Below are 19,092 nucleotides of genomic sequence, written 5' to 3'. Positions count from 1 at the left end.
AATTCTGGTGTTGACTGTCACTTTAAGACCTTGTTTTTACTTTGATAGCTGCACATTTATTTGAAAGGGAAAGGTGTGGAAGGGATGGTAGACAGAGCTCTGGGTTTAACTGTATAAAGTAATGGCAGCATATCTATACTGATAACCATTTTATATATACATATTAGGTTTAGAAACATACGGCTAGATTTAGAGTTTTGTCGATAAAGACCCGCGTAGCTAACGCTGCTTTTTTTCCCAACGCACCCTTAAGACAACACTGGTATTTAGAGTTGTCTGAGGGGCTGCGTTAGGCTCAAAAAAGGGTGCGTTGAGCCAAACTTAGCTCCACTTCAACCCTCAATACCAGCGTTGCTTACGGTAGCGGTAAGCAGCTAAAACGTGCTTGTGCACGATATCCCCATAGGAAACAATGGGGCAATTTGGGCTGAAAAAAAACCTAACACCTCCAAAAAAGCAGCGTTCAGCTCCTAACGCAGCCCCATTGTTTCCTATGGGGAAACACTCTCTAAGTCTACACCTAACACCCTAACATGAACCACAAGTCTAAACACCCCTAACCTTACACTTATTAACCCCTAATCTGTCGCCCCCGCTATCGCTAACACCTGCATTATACTATTAACCCCTAATCTGCCGCTCCGGACACCGCCGCAACCTACATTATCCCTATGAACCCCTAATCTGCTGCCCCTAACACCGCCGACCCCTATATTATAATTATTAACCCCTAATCTGGCCCCCAACGTTGCCGCCACCTTACCTACACTTATTAACCCCTAATTTGCCGACCTGACATCGCCATCACTATAATAAATGTATTTACCCCTCGAAAACACTATAATAAATAGTATTAACCCCTAATCTGCCCTCCCTAACATTGCCGCCACCTACCTACAATTATTAACCCCTAATCTCCCGCCCGTACCATCGCCGCTACTATAATAAATTTATTAACCCCTAAACCTAACCCTAACACCCCCTAACATAAATATAATTTAAATTAAACGAAATAATATTCCTAAAATTAAATAAAATAATCTAAATACGTACCTAGAAAATAAACCCTAATATAGCTACAATATAACTAATAATTACATTGTAGCTATTTTAGGATTTATATTTATTTTACTGGCAAGTTTGTATTTATTTTAACTAGGTACAATAGCTATTAAATAGTTAATAACTATTTAATAGCTACCTAGTTAAAATAAATACAAAATTACTTGCAAAATAAATTCTAACCTAAGTTACAAATACACCTAACACTACACTATCATTAAATTAATTAAATAAATTACATACAATTAGCTAAAATAAAATACAATAAAATAAACTATACTATAATACAAAAAAACCCACTAAATTACAAAAAATAAAAAAGAATTACAAGCAGTTTAAACTAATTACACCTAATCTAAGCCCCCTAATAAAATAAAAAGCCCCCCAAAATAAAAAATTCCCTACCCTATTCTAAATTACAAAAGTAATCAGCTTTTTTACCAGCCCTTAAAAGGGCTTTTTGCGGGGCATTGCCCCAAAGTAATCAGCTCTTTTACCTGAAAAGAAAAATACAATACCCCCCCCAACATTACAACCCACCACCCACACACCCCTACTCTAAACCACCCAAACCCCCCTTAAATAAACCTATCGCTAACCCCCTGAAGATCATCCTACCTTGAGTCGTCTTCACCCAGCCAAGCCGAATTCTTCATCCAAGGTGCGCAGAGGAGGTCCTTGATCCGGTAGAAGTCTTCATCCAAGCGGCAAAGAAGAGGTCCTCCATCCGGTAGAAGTGTTCATCCAGGCAGCGTCTTCAATCTTCATCCATCCGGAGCGGAGCGGAGCCATCTTCAATGGAGCCGACGCTGAGCCATCCTCTTCAACCGACGGACTAACGACGAATGAAGGTTCCTTTAAGGGACGTCATCCAAAATGGTGTCCCTTCAATTTCCGATTGGCTGATAGAATTCTATCAGCCAATCGGAATTAAGGTAGAAAAAAATCTGATTGGCTGATGCAATCAGCCAATCAGATTGAAGTTCAATCCGATTGGCTGATCCAATCAGCCAATCGTATTAAACTCGCATTCTATTGGCTGTTCCGATCAGACTTATTTAATTTGCGTCATTCTTCAGATATCCTTTTTTGAAGAAATGGCAATATGTGTGAGCCAATCACACAAGGCATCTATGCCCAGCCACTAATTAGCAGCTACTGAGCCTATTTAGATATGCTTTTCAATAAAGGACATCTAGAGAATGAAGCAAAATAAATAATACAAGTAAATTGAAAAGTTGTTTAAAATTGCATGGTTTTCTAAATCATGAATCTAAAAATTTGGGTTTCATGTCCCTTTAAAGTCCCCCACAGTGTTTGCCATTATCACCTCTTGCGGAAGTCTATTCCATGAATAAAACACCCTGTACAGAAGTGCTTCTGCAAATTACTCCTGAATCTACAACCCTTCAGCTTGAGATCATGACCCCTTTTTCTTGAATTTTTATGAAAAATACTCATTGCCTTAATTAAGCCCCTTAATATACAGTACTTTGAAAGTTACTATCATATCACCTCTTTCCCTTCTTTCCTTTAAGCTATACATATTTAGGTTACTGAGCCTCTCCTGGTAAGTTTTATATCCTTCTGAAGCTATGGCATCCAGAACTGCACACAATACTCAAGATGAGGCCTAACTAATGATCTGTAAAGTGGCATAAGCACCTTATTATTTCTGCTGATATTACCTCTACCAGTACATCCAAGCATTCTGCTGGTCTTACTCACTGCAATTAGTAATGAGTGTACTGATCTGGAGCTTAACATAGGTTGGTAAACCAATTAGGGGAAGCATATGTACGTAGTCACATCGGCAAGTGCATTGCGGCTCTAGATTTGACTTTAGCTATATGCTTGCAAGAATTAGGGAGAGTCGGCAGGTGCCTTGAGATCCCCTGATATTTCACATTTGAGTTTGTATTAAACACTAAGAGGAACAAAATATTTTAAATGTAATTTCCCTAAAAAGAAGTACACTGCACACAAACAGCAACTCAGCCGGAGCTACAGGTTGTGTTAAAGGTTTTGGACATTCTGCTAACTTCATAGAGGAACGTTTGAGCTTAATCTTGTATTGGAACTACTTTTTGTTTCAAGACCGATGGTTTGTCCAAATTAAGGGTACGGCGATGGGTTCCAACGTGGCCCCATCATACGCCAATCTTTTCATGTGTGAAATAGAAGAAAGCATCGTCTATAAGAATGAGTTATTCAAGCAATATGGAGCCATTTGGTGGAGATATATTGATGATGTATTTGGCGTATGGTGGGGCGACGTGGAATCTCTCATGCGGTTTGTGGGGGAATTAAACTCTGAGGTGAGGGACCTGTCATTTACAGTGAGTTACAGTGAAGTGTCGATACCATTTTTGGACACTCGAATACTGAAGTCAGGTCATCACCTGGAGTTTGATCTCCACACAAAAGAAACAGATAAGAATAGCCTACTCAAATACAACAGCTTTCATCCTAGATCATTGGTAAATTCATTGCCCAGGAGTCAGTTTCTCAGAGTTAAAAGAATTGTTGGGAACAAGGATAGGCAGACAGTGAGACTTAAAGAAATGACTAAGAAATTCTCAGATAGAGGTTACCCACTCAAACTTTTGGAAAATGCTGTAGAGGCATTACATGAGATAAAAAGCAAAGCATCTATAAATAAAGATAATAGGGTGGTATTTGTGAGCCAATACAACCCATTAAGTGACAAAGTAGCAGGGCTTATTCGTAGAAATTGGCACATCCTTAAGTACTGTAATACAGGTATAAAACAGTTTGAGGAACCACCTTTGATGGCCCATAAAAGGGTAAAGAGTCTCAGGGATCACATTATACGCACTGACATTGGAGCTAGTAAACAATCAAACCAGACATTTTTAGGTAGCAAAAATATGGGAACCTTCCCGTGCCTTAATTGCATGAGTTGCAACTCCGTAATTAGGGGGCTAACATTCATCATCCACATAGTGGAAAAAAATATAACATTAAAGGCCTATATACTTGTGAGACTACTCACGTTGTCTACCTTATTAAAGGGACACTGAACCCAAATTTTTTCTTTCGTGAGTCAGATAGAGAATGAAATTTTAAGCAACGCTCTAATTTACTCCTATTATCAAATTTTCTTTATTCTCTTGGTATCTTTATTTGAAATGCAAGAATGTAAGTTTAGATGTCCTTGGTGATTGGTGGATAAATTTATCCACCAATAAGAAAGTGCTGTCCACAGTTCTGAACAAAGAAAAAAGCTTAGATGCCTTCTTTTTCAAATAAAGATAGCAAGAGAACGAAGAAAAATTGATAATAGGAGTAAATTAGAAAGTTGCTTAAAATTGCATGCTCTAGGCTCTTGGAGACTTCCGGAGGAGGAGCACAGGTGTATGGTCACGCAAGACACCTGCTCTGATTTACCTTTCCTTCAAGCCTGATGGCGGGAAGGCTGCGCCCAAACCCTTAGACCCAGGGCGGCTTGAATAGCTAATACTAACGCTACCGGAATCTCAACTTAGTGCCACTTCAAAGCACTAAAACTGCATCTAGCAGCATCCTCAAGGACCCATAAAATCTATGCAAAACTTCTTGCTTTAAATGTTTGAACAACAGAACCACTAGCAGCCGCTACAATAAATAGCGGAGAAGCATAAAAGGGAGAACTCTCTAACACACTAGCAATTAGTACATTCAATATCTGTACTATCTTAAAATTTTCCCTCTATACTGCTGGTATCTGCACACGGCTTCCACCTAGCCCGAAGGGCAGAAGAATACCTGAGCTCCGGTCAAAGACTTGATTAACAATATAAAGGTCTAATATCATCCTGGACCCGGCTCTCTAAAAATATAGGAGATGCCATTTTTACTTATCATCAGCGCATAGTCTCTCTCACAACCTTACCGGATCTTGTAACCCCTACCTGGCTTGGAGTGAGAGTCTTTTCTCCTGTCGACTGGTGACTGATCCGAATGCTGCTCCCTGGATGCCTTGGCGCACATCGTTCGTAGAGACGAAAGAGAACAGAGGCGTAGGGATACGCTGAACGCTACTTCTGATTGGACCGGACTTCTCTTCCACCGATGATGCGTGAGAGATCCGGATCCTAATCCTCCACTGCGCTGTTTGCCCGGACTCCGACAGAGGTGACTTTCCAGACGCCGGAGCTGAGCTCTCAGTCACCTACCGGGTAATCTGGCCTGCAACTACCCTTTCTCCTGCTTGACCGGTGCTTCCCCTCCCACCGGTGCTGCGTGTAGGGGAGGCCCGGCTTATTGGAGAAAATCTTATGGACACTGTATGCCTTGACCAGGAGTCGGTAAAGTATGCAATATATAAAATGACTTTTGCATGTACTTTCTCTACTGCTGCAATCCTATTGTTTGCCCCTTGGGATTAAGCAGATATGGACTACTAACAATTGAATTGCATAGATTTAAGATGGAAAGCCCCTGCTAAAACCAAGAAACCTAAGTAAATTTTTTGGAAAGATCTATGACAAAATGAATGTATAGACTCTGTCAAAAATAACTCTCTCTCTATCATTGTCTATAGAGACTAGGAGAGTTTAGTTGCAAATGTATTATTAGTAAAACAACCTGAAAGTATTACTCTATAAGAACACATTAACAACAGCTTGGTAATCTCTCTTTTTTAAAGTTGTTAGAAGTATATATAAGCTATGCTAAATATACATTAATGTCCTTAAAACTAGACATACAAAATCTGAGCAACATAATTTGCAACTTTCACTTGATTGTAAGCCACAGTTATAAGCTTGGTATATAAGATCTTGAATATTGTATTAGTTTATATTCTACTGTTGTTTGAAGAGGCCTGTAGATAAGACACTCTAGATAACTATCGCAATAATAGTATACAGAAATACGAAGAGGAGGGAGAGAGAAGGGAAAGGGGAAGGAAGGGAAAGGAAAAAAAGAAAAAGAACTATCCTCTTAGCACAGCAGTATTAACTTGCTATCAAATTTTTGTATATAGAAACTAGAGGAGCCTAACTATAAAATAGACTATCAGCAAGACAAATTATTGGTCTATAAAGATATAACTATTGCAATAATAGTGTATAGATATTTAAGAAGCTAACTGATTAATATAGTAATATCAATTCACTATTAAATAAAGAAATACAAGTATAAGCAAACATCTATTTTTTATTAAGAGGCTAAATTGACAGGGACAAGAGAGAAACACAGAGGGAATATAATCTTGGGGCTAACTCTGACAATACAGCTAAATTGGTTAAAACTACCCTTTACAGGTAAAATCTGCTAGAGATCAGTCTTAACTAAAATCAAAGAAACCCTAATAGAATCCAATCAAACACATTTATTTTAGTTAAGGGGAAGGAAAGGGAGAGAAAAAAGAGAAAAAAAGAAAAAGTCTACTGAAATAGTATAAGGTCAATCCCTTGAGATAACATACCAGAAGACACTAATCTCTGTCCATACCTCTTTTTAGAACATAAATAAGGCACAGGTAAAGTGAATCTCTGTCCTACCCCTTCTGTCCTCATATCAACGTAATAAATAGAGACTGGGTGTTTAGACAACCTTAAGAGCTGAATATTTTTTCAAGTCTTCAGTACAAAATTGATATAAATTCCTGTCGTGTGCCTGCGCCATAAAACACGAATATCCTAAATCACTGAGAATAAGTACAAATCTTTTTGCACGATTTATTTTAGGTCACTTTAAGCACTTATCACTATCACTTTAATTGATATATGGTCTTGGTTTTTCTCTCCCTCCTTTTTTTTTTTTTTTTTTTTTTTTTTTTGCACCAAAACACTTACACATCCCCTAAAATAAACTCCACACGAGAAGAATACATAAATTCAATTCTTCTCGGTCTTAAAAGAGGCGCTCTCCTCCTTCATCCTATTTCTCTCACTCACTTGCTAAAACACTCTTCACAAATTTCTTATTTTTATTAACACAATAAGTGTGTAGCTTATGGACAAATTCTTATCCACTGCATCTAAGACACCATCACCAATTATGGCAGCTAGACACAGAGACAGGAAGCCTAAAAATACCCAGGATCCTGTCACTGAATCACAATCAACCCCGTGTAGTGTAGTACCCCCCCCAGAATCTCTCAACTTACACAGCTTAGTTGGAAGCATTACAGAAGCTCTCACACCTAAATTTGAGGCACTTAGGGCAGAGATCAAACAAGACATTTCCCTATTAACCCAAGAGATTAGGCAATTCTCCAATAGATTGCAAGAAATGGAGCAGAGAGTGTCTGACCTAGAAGATTTAACGGCAGGACACAATTCTAATTTAGAAACTTCAAACAATAATATCCAAAAAATCCTTAATAAGTTGGAAGATCTGGAAAACAGATCTAGGAGAAATAACATACGAATAATTGGGCTCCCAGAGGATAAACAATATGATGACTTATCTTGTTTTATATCAGATACACTTACAAAGGCCCTTGGAATCCCCTTAACTTATCATCCGATATTGGTGGAGAGAGCTCATAGACTGGGTACCTCTCACTCAGGTAACAAAAATGGTAATCGTCCCAGACCGATTATCGCAAGATTACTTAATTTTCAAGATAAAAGCATGATATTGCAATATTTTAGAAAAAACCAACCAATCCTCATAGATAAGACTAGGATCTTAATTTTTCAGGATTTTTCAGCCCATACAGCTGCTAAGAGAAAAGAGTTAGCCCCGATCTGCACCAAGTTTATACAGAGCGGCCATCGCGCCACTATAATATATCCTTCCAAACTTAAAGTAATAACCAATGATAAAACATATCTATTTGAGGATGTCAGACTGGCTGAAACTTTCTTCAACTCCCTGAATTCACAAACATAGTAAGGAATGATTCTGTTGTATAAAAGTTTAGTCCTTGAGACTAGGGTGCCCCCCTGGCCTAGGGTGATTCATGTTCAATACATGTATATGTACAGTGTGTTTTTTTTTTTTTTTTTTTTTTTTTGTTTGGTTTTGTTTTGTTTTGTTTTGTTTTTGGTTTTTTTTTTTTTTTTTTGTTTTTTTTTTTCCCTCTCCTTATTTTATTTCCCCCCTTTTTTTTCTTCCTTCTTCCCCTTTCCCTTTACATAAATGGCGCAAGTGACAAATAATTTAAAAATAGTATCTTGGAATGTGGGAGGTATTTCAACCCCTATCAAACGAAAAGCGATACTTGCCTATCTTCGAAAGACCCAAGCTGACATTGGCTTTTTACAAGAAACCCACCTAAATTTAGAGGAATCTTTAAAATTAAAGACGCAATGGGTTAAAGAAGTTTTGATAGCGCCAAGTATTGGGAAAAAAAGAGGTGTGGCTATACTAATTGGTAAAAGATCTGGGGTGACGGTTTTGCACTCTGAGGCTGATTCCGGGGGGAGATATATCCTGGTAAAAATAAAATTATTAAATATAACTTATACACTTTGTAATTTATATGGACCAAATACTAACGACCCAGAGTTTTGGAGCATGATCCAATCCAAACTTCTCTTATTCAGCGAAGGGCACTTAATACTAGGAGGAGATTTCAATATGGCACCAAACTGTCCCTTAGATAGATTAAGAAAAAATCTCAAACAGTTAAAGCAGAAAAAAGATAATTTAGACACTAAAATAATTAACCAGATTAAGTATAATTTAGCGCTACGTGATATTTGGAGAGCCCAGAACCCTGACGTCCAAAACTATACTTGCCTATCAAAAGCTCATAAAACCCTCTCCAGGATTGATCTATTTTTAATAGACCAATCCATACCTATATACAAAGTGAAAGCAGATATAATGCCAATTATTTTGTCTGACCATGGACCTATTTCCCTCGAGTTTCACTTTGATCACCCTAAATCGAAAACATCACGATTCTTTTTTCCTTATCATTTGGCAACAGACTCAAAATTTAAAAGGTGGATCAAGGATAAATTTACTGAGTATCTTAATTTTAATGGCGAATATATAGAGCACCCAGATATATTTTGGGAAACAGCAAAGGCCGTGCTTAGAGGAGAAATCATTGCTTTCACTGCCATACTAGCTAAAAAGGTTGACAAGGAATTGGAGATAAAGAATTTTTTTAATAAATGGGCAGTGTTCATAAAGACACCCCATGAAAGTGAAATTGATTACTTGATCTTCCCATTTAAAAACTCAGAAATAGTTCTTCTTGGCATTTGGTAATTGGGAAGGAAAGATAGGGAACCATGAATATCTCGTTAGCTCGCCCCCTCTTCTCTCCAAAAGTGATTAGCCCCCCCTTCCCTTTTTCCTCTCCCCCCCTCCCCTCCTCTCCCCCTTCCCCCCCCCCTTTTTCCTTTTTTTTTTTTTTTATTTTTTTTTTTTTTTTTTCTGTTTGTTTGTTTGTTTCTCACTGGTATAGAATATCATACGAGCCAAGGCAATTAAGTGCACCCAAAAGGGGAAGGAGGGGGGGGGGAAAGAGAAAATTTCTCAGTGGAGCACTCAACAAAATCTTATGAAATGTTAATAACATTGATAAATATTCTTTTATAATTTTATGTAATACTTTTCTTTCTTTGTCATGGGCCCTGCGTGGCACAAAATGTGATTTCTTTTTATTTTTGTATGCTCCATTGATCAAAAAATAAAAAGTAAAAAAAAAAAAAAAAAAAAAAAATTGCATGCTCTATCTGAATCACGAAAGAAAAATTTGGGTTCAGTGTCCCTTTAAGTGTCCCTGTTCTATGGTCTATATAGGGGAAATGACCCGTAAAGCTAGGGACCGCATGAGTCAACATCGCTCCAATATTAGGTGTAGGAATCTCGAAGCCCCTCTGTCTAGTCATTTTCTTGAGAAGGGTCATAATATGTCAATTGAGGTGGCAAATAATAGATCACATCCCACCCAATAGGACAGGTATGGATAGGGAGCGCCTCTTAAAACAAAGAGAAATGTGGTGGATCCACAAATTAGAAACATTAACACCAAGGGCTCAATAAGGAATATGACCTGTCATGTTATTTCTAAGCAATGTCATTTATCTTCATTCTCCCTCTAAGCAATTACTAGAGAGTCCTAGCAGCAAAAAAGTATATTTTATTGTATTAATTTTTTTAAACTACCTTATCCTTTGTATCCATATTAAGGGTAATGAAGATAATATTATAGATTATTATATAGATTTATTAGATTAAGGATTAAGTAGAGTTGTAGAATTTTGTAACAGATGCAATATTGGTATGTGGCCACTAGATGGAGCTTCTTCCCCAGACTGGGTGTAAGGGCGCCAAAATGAAGGTATTTAAAAATTCACTTAGCCATTACTATGTCATAAAGCATGAATAAGAGGCTGCGACCCCAAAACGTCACTTTTTTTTGTGAATAAACAGTTTAAAATTCTATAACGAGTGCTGAGGACCATTACTTACATCCCCCATGCTGTAGTAACAAGGTCTGTAATTTGCTGGTTCCACAAACATACACACACACATACATGCATAAATACACACACACACACATAAAGACCAATGGGTAAAACAGAAACACTAACCCCTGTAGTCAGAGACAGTAGTGAAGCATCATGTCACACTCACATGATATCAGTGCAGGCAGTGGCAGGTCAACATTTTTTATTGTAAAAAAAAAAAGAATTGGGGGCCCAGTCGCAATTGCGACCTCTGCACCCCCTGTAGTTTTGCCCCTGGGAGAGTGTAAGAAGCATATGTGAACCTGCCCCCCAAAGGCTCTGGAGCAGCTCTTGCTGCTTTGTATATGGAGCCCTAGGGGAACACTGACTTGCCATTTCTGTGTCTAACTTTATCTATCATCTATCTCTATATCTATCTACTCTGTCTATCTACCAATCTATAAACACATGCTATTGTAAATGATGTAATTTACACTACATTAGCATTATTGTGTATTTATATAATAGTGTTAACGTGTATGTTTGTATGGCAGATAATATAGTTTGGAACTTAAAGGAACATTCTACTTGAAAATTGTTAATTGTTTAAAAAGATAGATAATCCTTTTATTACCCATTAATTAGTTTTGCATAACCAACACTGTTATATTAATACACTTTTTACCTTTGTGATTACCTTGTATCTAAGCCTCTACAGACTGCCCCCTTATCTCAGTGCTTTTTACAAATTTGCATTTATGCCAAATAGTGCTGATTCATGCATAAGATACCAGAGTCAAAACTGGGGGGGGGGGGCAATAATAAATATATATATATATATATATATATATATATATATATATATACATACATTCATACACACACTCACATATTTACATACATACATAAATACACACATAAATACATACATACATACATATACTTATACACATACATACACACATTATACAATATACATACATACACACATACAGTACATAAATACAAATACATACACACACAGACACATAAATACACACACATACATACACATAGTTAAACACACACACTGACACATACATACACACACAGACACATATATACATACATACACATTAAATTAACCTTTCTTGGATAGTAAATATTCCAACCACCCTGGGAATCACCTCTATCTAATAAACGTACCCAAGCCCAGTTATCTCCTGTATTCTCAACAAAGGACCATTCATATACAAATGAAGTGAACTATATCATAGTTAAACCTCAATCTAATTTTCAGATAAAACATGTATTTATCTGATTGATGTATTTAGTAGGATACACTTAACTTTTCACACATATTCTGGTATCTACACCTAATATCCTTAATCGTATCTAGCGGGTTTATCTAGCAATAGAAAATACAAAAAGCAGGTTGCGCCTATTTAATTTAACCTGATAAACAGGTAAAAAAAAATTGTCTAAAAGTGGAAATTACAAATCTAAACTATTAATTTGATGATAAATTAGTTGTAATAAAAGAGAGATAAATTGGATTTAGTTAAAATTGTAATTTATTAAAATATGTAATTTAAAAATTTTGAAATTGTTTATCTAGCACCCAACACCAATAGGTTATACAGGAGTTGTAGCATTATTAATTTAATCTCTTTAACGATGGGGTCACCTGTAAGCTATTAGGAGCGTTTTTAACTTCAATATTTTTTTCTGTATTTTATATGTATTTTATAACAATAAAAGTTACGTTTTAACGTAGAGTACCGTTGCACACTTAATTAAGTCCAGTCACCTCTTAAGTTGCTGTATGTCGAATACTTGAATTTATGATAACTGATACTAACACGCATAACCTCTAGAGTGCTGTATATGTTGTGTTGTCTTTAGGAGAACTCTCTCTTCTCCTGAGTTCAAATCTGTAATGTAAAATACTACATAGCACCTACTTTAACCCACACAACCGTGGACAGGGATAAATTCCCTTCAAACCTAGTGGGAAATAAAAGGTTAGCTAAGATACTAGAGTATCAATATTTGCGTAGTGCCGTTGGTCCTCTCTTTCTTTTGCATACATACACATACGTACACACAAATTATACATACATACTCATACATTATACATACACACATACACATTATACATACATACATACACATTATGCACATACACACATACACACATACATACATACATACATACATACATACACACACATTATACATACACATACACACACATTATACATACACATTATACACACACACACACACACACATTATACATACATACACACATATATACTGACAACAAAACAATTACAACAGTCCACATTTTTTTTTATAAGAAGATAATACACAGATATAAATGGAAATGGAAAGCAAGTATATTATATATTCTATTATGCAAATAAAACACCACTATATAAACAAGCTAAAGGGAGAGTCAACACCAGAATTTTGTTGTTTTAAAAGGTAGATAATCCCTTAATTCACCAATTCCTCAGTTTTGCATAACCAACACAGTTATAACTATACACATTTTACCTCTGTAATTACCTTGTATCTAAGCCTCAGCAGACTGCCCCCTTATTTCTTTTGACAGACTTGCATTTTAGCCAATCAGAGCTGTCTCCATGGTAAATTCACGAGCATGAGCTCAATGTTATCTATATGAAACACGTAAACTAACTCCCTCTAGTGGTGAAAAACTATCAAAATGCATTTAGATTAGAGGCGGCCTTCAAGGTCTAAGAAATTAGCATATGAAACTCCTAGGTTTAGCTTTCAACTAAGAATACCAAGAGAACAAAGCAAAATTGGTGATAAAAGTAAATTGGAAAGTTGTTTAAAATTACATGCCCTATGTAAATCATGAAAGTTTTTTTGGACTTGACTGTCCCTTTAAAAAAAAAAAGACAGACATGGTTATGCAAGGCTTGTAATCTCTTTTGCTAAAACAGTGATGTATTTACTGGACACATTTTTGTGTAATGAAGTACAATGAATTTCACTTTCTACTAGAATGTGCCTTTAATTTAAAGGGTAATTATCACTGTAATGCCCCTTTAATTTTTGAAGAAAGCTCATTCTCTAATACTCATTTAAAAAGTCAAATGACCATTAACACAGTAGAATAGCATAATCAGTAAATGTATGAGAACAAAACAATGCAAAAGCACTTAGATTTCTATATCACAAATGTCAAATTTAGTTCTACATTCCCTCTCACTGCAATCACAAAATGCATATACTGTATGTATATTCAGAAGGTGTGCATATGAAAAGACTGTATGCACATTTAGATAATGGAAGTAAATTGGAAAGTTGTTTAAAATCCAGTGCTTTATCTGAATCATAAAAGTTTAATTTTGACTTTATTTTTCCTTTAAATTATATTAATTATATTAATTGTTTGTCTTGGTGTTCCTTTAATATGTTACACACTGGGTATTAATGTGTGTAGTTGTAATGACACATGTTTTTCTGATTCAGATAAAGCAAATCATTTTTAAATTTATTTTTGTTGTCATATTTAATGTGCTCTCTTGGTATCCAATTGTTGAAAAGCAGGTGACCATATAGTGCTCCAGACACATGCACACTCCTCAGCCTGCCTACATGCTTTTTTTTAAAAAACAAAGAATACCATGACAATTGAGTAAATTTGACAAGAGAAATACATTGGAAAGGGTTTTGTTTTTTTAATAAATATATTATTTGCTCTGTCTTTTTATGAATTACAATTTAAGGTTTTATGTCCCTTTGATAAGGATCTGCACACAGTGTCCATTTTATTTTGTTTACTTCTTTATTTTGGTATTCTCCATTACAAAAAGCATACATAGGTAGGCGTAGAAGCCTGCATATGTCTGGAGCACTTATTGGCAGGAGAGTGCAAAGCCCCCAATCACCAGCCATGTTCAGCTCACAATTGGCAGTGCATTGACTATTCAGAGCAAACTTTAATTATGGGGTAGATCACATCCTTTAGAAAAGTTTAATGATTTTACTACAAAACTCTCCATCACAGTCTATGGGGATTTTTGTACATAAACTATTTAATAAGCTTTTCTAAAGGATTGCAATCTACTCCTATGTGTTTAACCCTATTTGCAAATGCATCGTTCTCTAAAAGCAAAGCTGCTATAATGAAATGCCCCAGCATTCTAGAGCATTTGATTATTGCTCCTTTATGTCCCTTTTATGTACTCTCCCTCATGCAATGTAGTGGGTTTTCACTGATGGTATTAACGGCAATGTGTAGCCCATGGGAGGATTTAATGGCTACAAATCTTTTGGAGATAAATTGGTTGCCTATGGCTGTCCTAAAGTATCAACATAAATCTTCCTACCAGAGTATAAACATTTGTCTTGGTGCTAACAAATGTACAAAAAGGATGTTTACCTGTCCATTTACAACCCACTCATTTACACAGTCCCCAGTGGGGCACAATGCATAGCTTATGACTATTTTAAATATTAATAATTCAAAATAATGAGAAATCATTTGGATCTCAGCATATTTCCCTTAACAGTATGGGGCCAAATTATCAAGCTCTGAATGGAGCTTGATGCCCCTGTTTCGCGCCGGAAACAGTAGTTATGAAGCAGCGGTCTAAAGACCACTGCTCCATAACTTGTCCGCTGCCTCCGATGCTGCAGTCTTCAATCCGCCCGATCCTATATGATCAGGCTGATTGACACCCCCTGCTAGCGGCTGATTGGCTGCAAATCTGCAGGGGGCGGCATTGCACAAGCAGTTCACCAGAACTGCTTGTGCAATGATAAATGCCGACAGCGTATGCTGTCTGCGTTTATCGATGTGTGGCAGACATGATACGCTACATTGTATCATGTCCGTCCACACTTTAGTAAATCAGCCCCAATGACTCCAACTTTGTATCTGTTGATATGATAATAGATTGCTCACATAATGATCAAGACTGAAACTGAATTCTGAGCATATGGATTGCATACAGTATATCCACTTATTCCAATGTTCTAATGTCAATCTAAATGGATTTTCTTGATTACTATTGATACTCTGTTTTGTTTTTGAAACTAATACTGCAATGTCCCACATTTTAATTATATTTAATTATGAACATGACTTTAAAGTAGACATAACATGTATATAGATATTCATTTTTAGCATACTGAGTAGCAGATTAAAAATGATACGGATACATTTCATTTATATTATTTTTTAATGATATACATGTTTTGGATAATGCTTTATGTACATATCTTGATAATGTGTTGTGCTCTTTCTTTCCTTTTTTTTTTTGCCACAAGTTCAAATTTTCTTTATTCTATTATCACTTTGGGGATAAGACAAATGCTTGAGTAGGCTTGTCCAATATAAGGCCTGAACTCAACTATCCATTTGCTCTACCCATTAGTAAAACACTGTGCTGGGCCTGCTTAACCACTTGCCTGCCAGAGTGCTACAATGCTTTACAGCACAATATATTATGCCCCCCTAACTTGCAGCTGAACAGTTGATTGAAGTATCTGACTTCTGATCTATGGAAATAAAACACACTTTACTTGGGAAACTACTTTGACAGTAAAATAATAAGACTTTGATTCATATTTCTATTTGACTATTTACTGAGCCTTATTATCATGTGTTACATTTGCATCTTCTTTAGCTCTTGCTTCCTCACGCAGCTTTGCTTTCTTTGCTAAGTTGAGACTCGTTAAAGACTCACGGCGAGCAGCGGCCTGAAAAAAAATAAATCAATAAAAGATCTTAAAAGTTAATTGCCCCTAGAAGTTCAATTGTTTTTTTTTTTCCATTTGTGTAGCTCTATGAGGATTGACTAATGTTGTGAGGAAAAATATTAATGTATGCAATGTCAATAATATATCCTCATGCCCCATATTATACATAAATTTAAGTTAAAGTGATTTTAAATATAATTAAAAATAATCTTAATAACATGGGCACTTTAATTCATTAAACTTTACAAAGACGCTTCTTTTTTTCAATACTTACCATTGCGTTATGGTAAACATACCATACCGCTGATCCTCCGCCCACATCTCCTTCTGTATTGAGCATATTGATGACAAATCCGGCTTCCTCCAATCGTTGCGTGCCCCCTTTGGTATCCAGCTTGTGAGGCATGCATTGATTGGAGGAAGCCGGATACGTCGTCGATATGCTAAATACAGAAGGAGATGTGGGCCGAAGATCGACGGTATGTTTACCATAATGCAATGATATTTAAAAAAAGAAGCGTCTTTGTAAGATTTAATGACTTACTCTGTTGTTAAGATTATTTTTAGATACTGGGCTTTAAATCATTAAACTTTACAATCACTTTAAAGCTATTCAACATTGAAAACACTGCAAGTAAAGTGGATTGCATAAAACTGAATAGAACACTATGAAAACCAAAACGTAAGCATTGTATTTGCAAAAGGTACATACATACACGTGTGTTATACTTAATAGTATTACATTGTTTACTTTTGGAACAAAAAGTGAAGAATACTCATATTTAAAAGATATGTTTAAAATGATTACGCTTTTTTAAAAGCATTCAAGTTTATATGTTGCTCTGAAAAAGAACAGTGGTATTGAATGTTAGACATTTTGGGCCAGATTACGAGTGAAGCACTATGGTTTGCGCCAAAACGATAAGGGGTTTATCGCAGGGGTTTGTGCTCATTGGGCTTATCGCTCGTATTACGAGTTGAAAGTAAACGAGATCACTTGAGCGTAATAGCGATTTACACTAGAATGATGACTGCAACTTCAGAGCTCTGGTTAACTGTTTCATGAAACTAAAAAGTTGCACAAAACACATCAAAAATACATTACAAAGTATAGTCACACTCATAATTACATCTAATTAAAACTTAAAAAAATAATGCATAAAAAAGTTATACGGGCTCAAAGATATGAGATCTCAGGTGTTAGAAAAAAAAGGCAGGCAAAGGACTTTACGTGTTTACGTGGGTATCGTATTTTGTTTTATGTATGCGGTTCGCTTTTTCTTGTATTCATTAACCAAGATATTGTAAGATTGTGGATCATACTGCCCATGACTTTCAGCCCTTCACCCTTTAAATGAGTTGTTGACTGCCTTTATTTACATATTTGCTCACAGTATATGTCTATACTTAGACTCTATAATTGTTCGTCTTACATTATGTAAATAACCTGTGTGCATTTAATTGTCTAGTAGCCAACTGATTACTAATTGAACTTGCATTGTATTTTGTATTTAGTAAGTAGCACGTCTGTTGTTAATTAATAAGACACACCCGCTAACCTATGTTAATTGATTCTGCACTATGTCTTTAAAGTGGCCCAAGTTAATACGTAGCAGTTGTGTTTCTGTTTTTATTACACCAGCTGTTTGCGTCCGGTTGCCATGGCAACGTTGTCACGTGACTCCGGTCACGGCCGTGATCAGCTGACGGGTGTTAGATGATTAGTATGGGTATATAGGGGGTAAGTACTTGTCTGTTTTTTGTATGCCTATTTTGAAAACGGGGGCAATCCCCGAAACGTCAATAAAGACTTTGTTCTTAACTACAAGACCCTGTGATTGACTCCCTTACTTTGCTGATTTGTATTACACTTGGAGTGTACCCGAGGCACCACGGGCCGGTTTTGGGCCTTAACAATTTACCAGTAGTGCTTCTACCATCCTCCTTTGCTATATATATATATATATATATATATATATATATATATATATATATGTTTATGTGTATATTTATGAATAAATAGAACATATTCTGTTATGTAAAGAACATGTCATGAACGCGCACACAATATTCTAGCTTTCGGCTTTTTGTGCTTGTTGGGTTAGTGCAAGTGGAAACAGTTTACTTTCTACTCATAATATGAGTGCAACCCACAAGCTCGAAAAGCTTACTTCTAGCACAATTAACACTTTAGCTGGTGTTAATTTGTGCTTCACTCATAATCTGGCTGCTGATTGGTGGCTGCACATAGATGCACGTGGGATTGGCTCACCCATGTGCATTGCTCTTTCTTCAAAAAAGGATATCTAAAGAATTAAGCAAATTAGAAAATTGAAGTAAATCGGAATGTTGTTTAAAATTGTATTTTCTATCTGAATCATGAAAGAAAATTTTTGGGTATCATGTCCCTTTAATAGAGTAATTTTTCTTTTAAAAAAAAAAGCACACCTTGAATTACTTGTACTGACCCATTCTGTTCACAAAATAATCACATCTTAAAAATTGTAAATTGTACACAGCAGAGGGCACTAAGCATTAAGAAACTAATAACAACAGTGACTCCAGTTATCAGCAAATATTACAGTTGAAAACTACTTGCATTTCAAATCTTTTAATTGGTATATTTGATTGAAGATGTTAAGATTATGTAAACATGCCCTTGTAGTGCAATAAAACGTACTAAATAAACTCTGCTATCATCTAAGTGATTTGGTGACCTTTACACCTGCTTTTTGCAAAATGATGTTTGCTTACCTTTTTACCTGACACAATCACAGCAAAGCAAGCGATGATAGTGATTCCGATCATAATATAACAAGCTTTAATTCGGGCTTTGTTCTTAGCAGCCTCCAGCAGTTCTATGCTAAAAAAACAAATTTAGAAAAATATATCTGTTATATATAACCTTCAGTCAATAAAGCTACTTCGAATGTATAAA

The sequence above is a fragment of the Bombina bombina genome, chromosome 4 (genome assembly GCF_027579735.1).
Source record: "Bombina bombina isolate aBomBom1 chromosome 4, aBomBom1.pri, whole genome shotgun sequence".
Lineage (NCBI taxonomy): Eukaryota > Metazoa > Chordata > Amphibia > Anura > Bombinatoridae > Bombina > Bombina bombina.
This window is presented reverse-complemented; position numbering follows the sequence as displayed.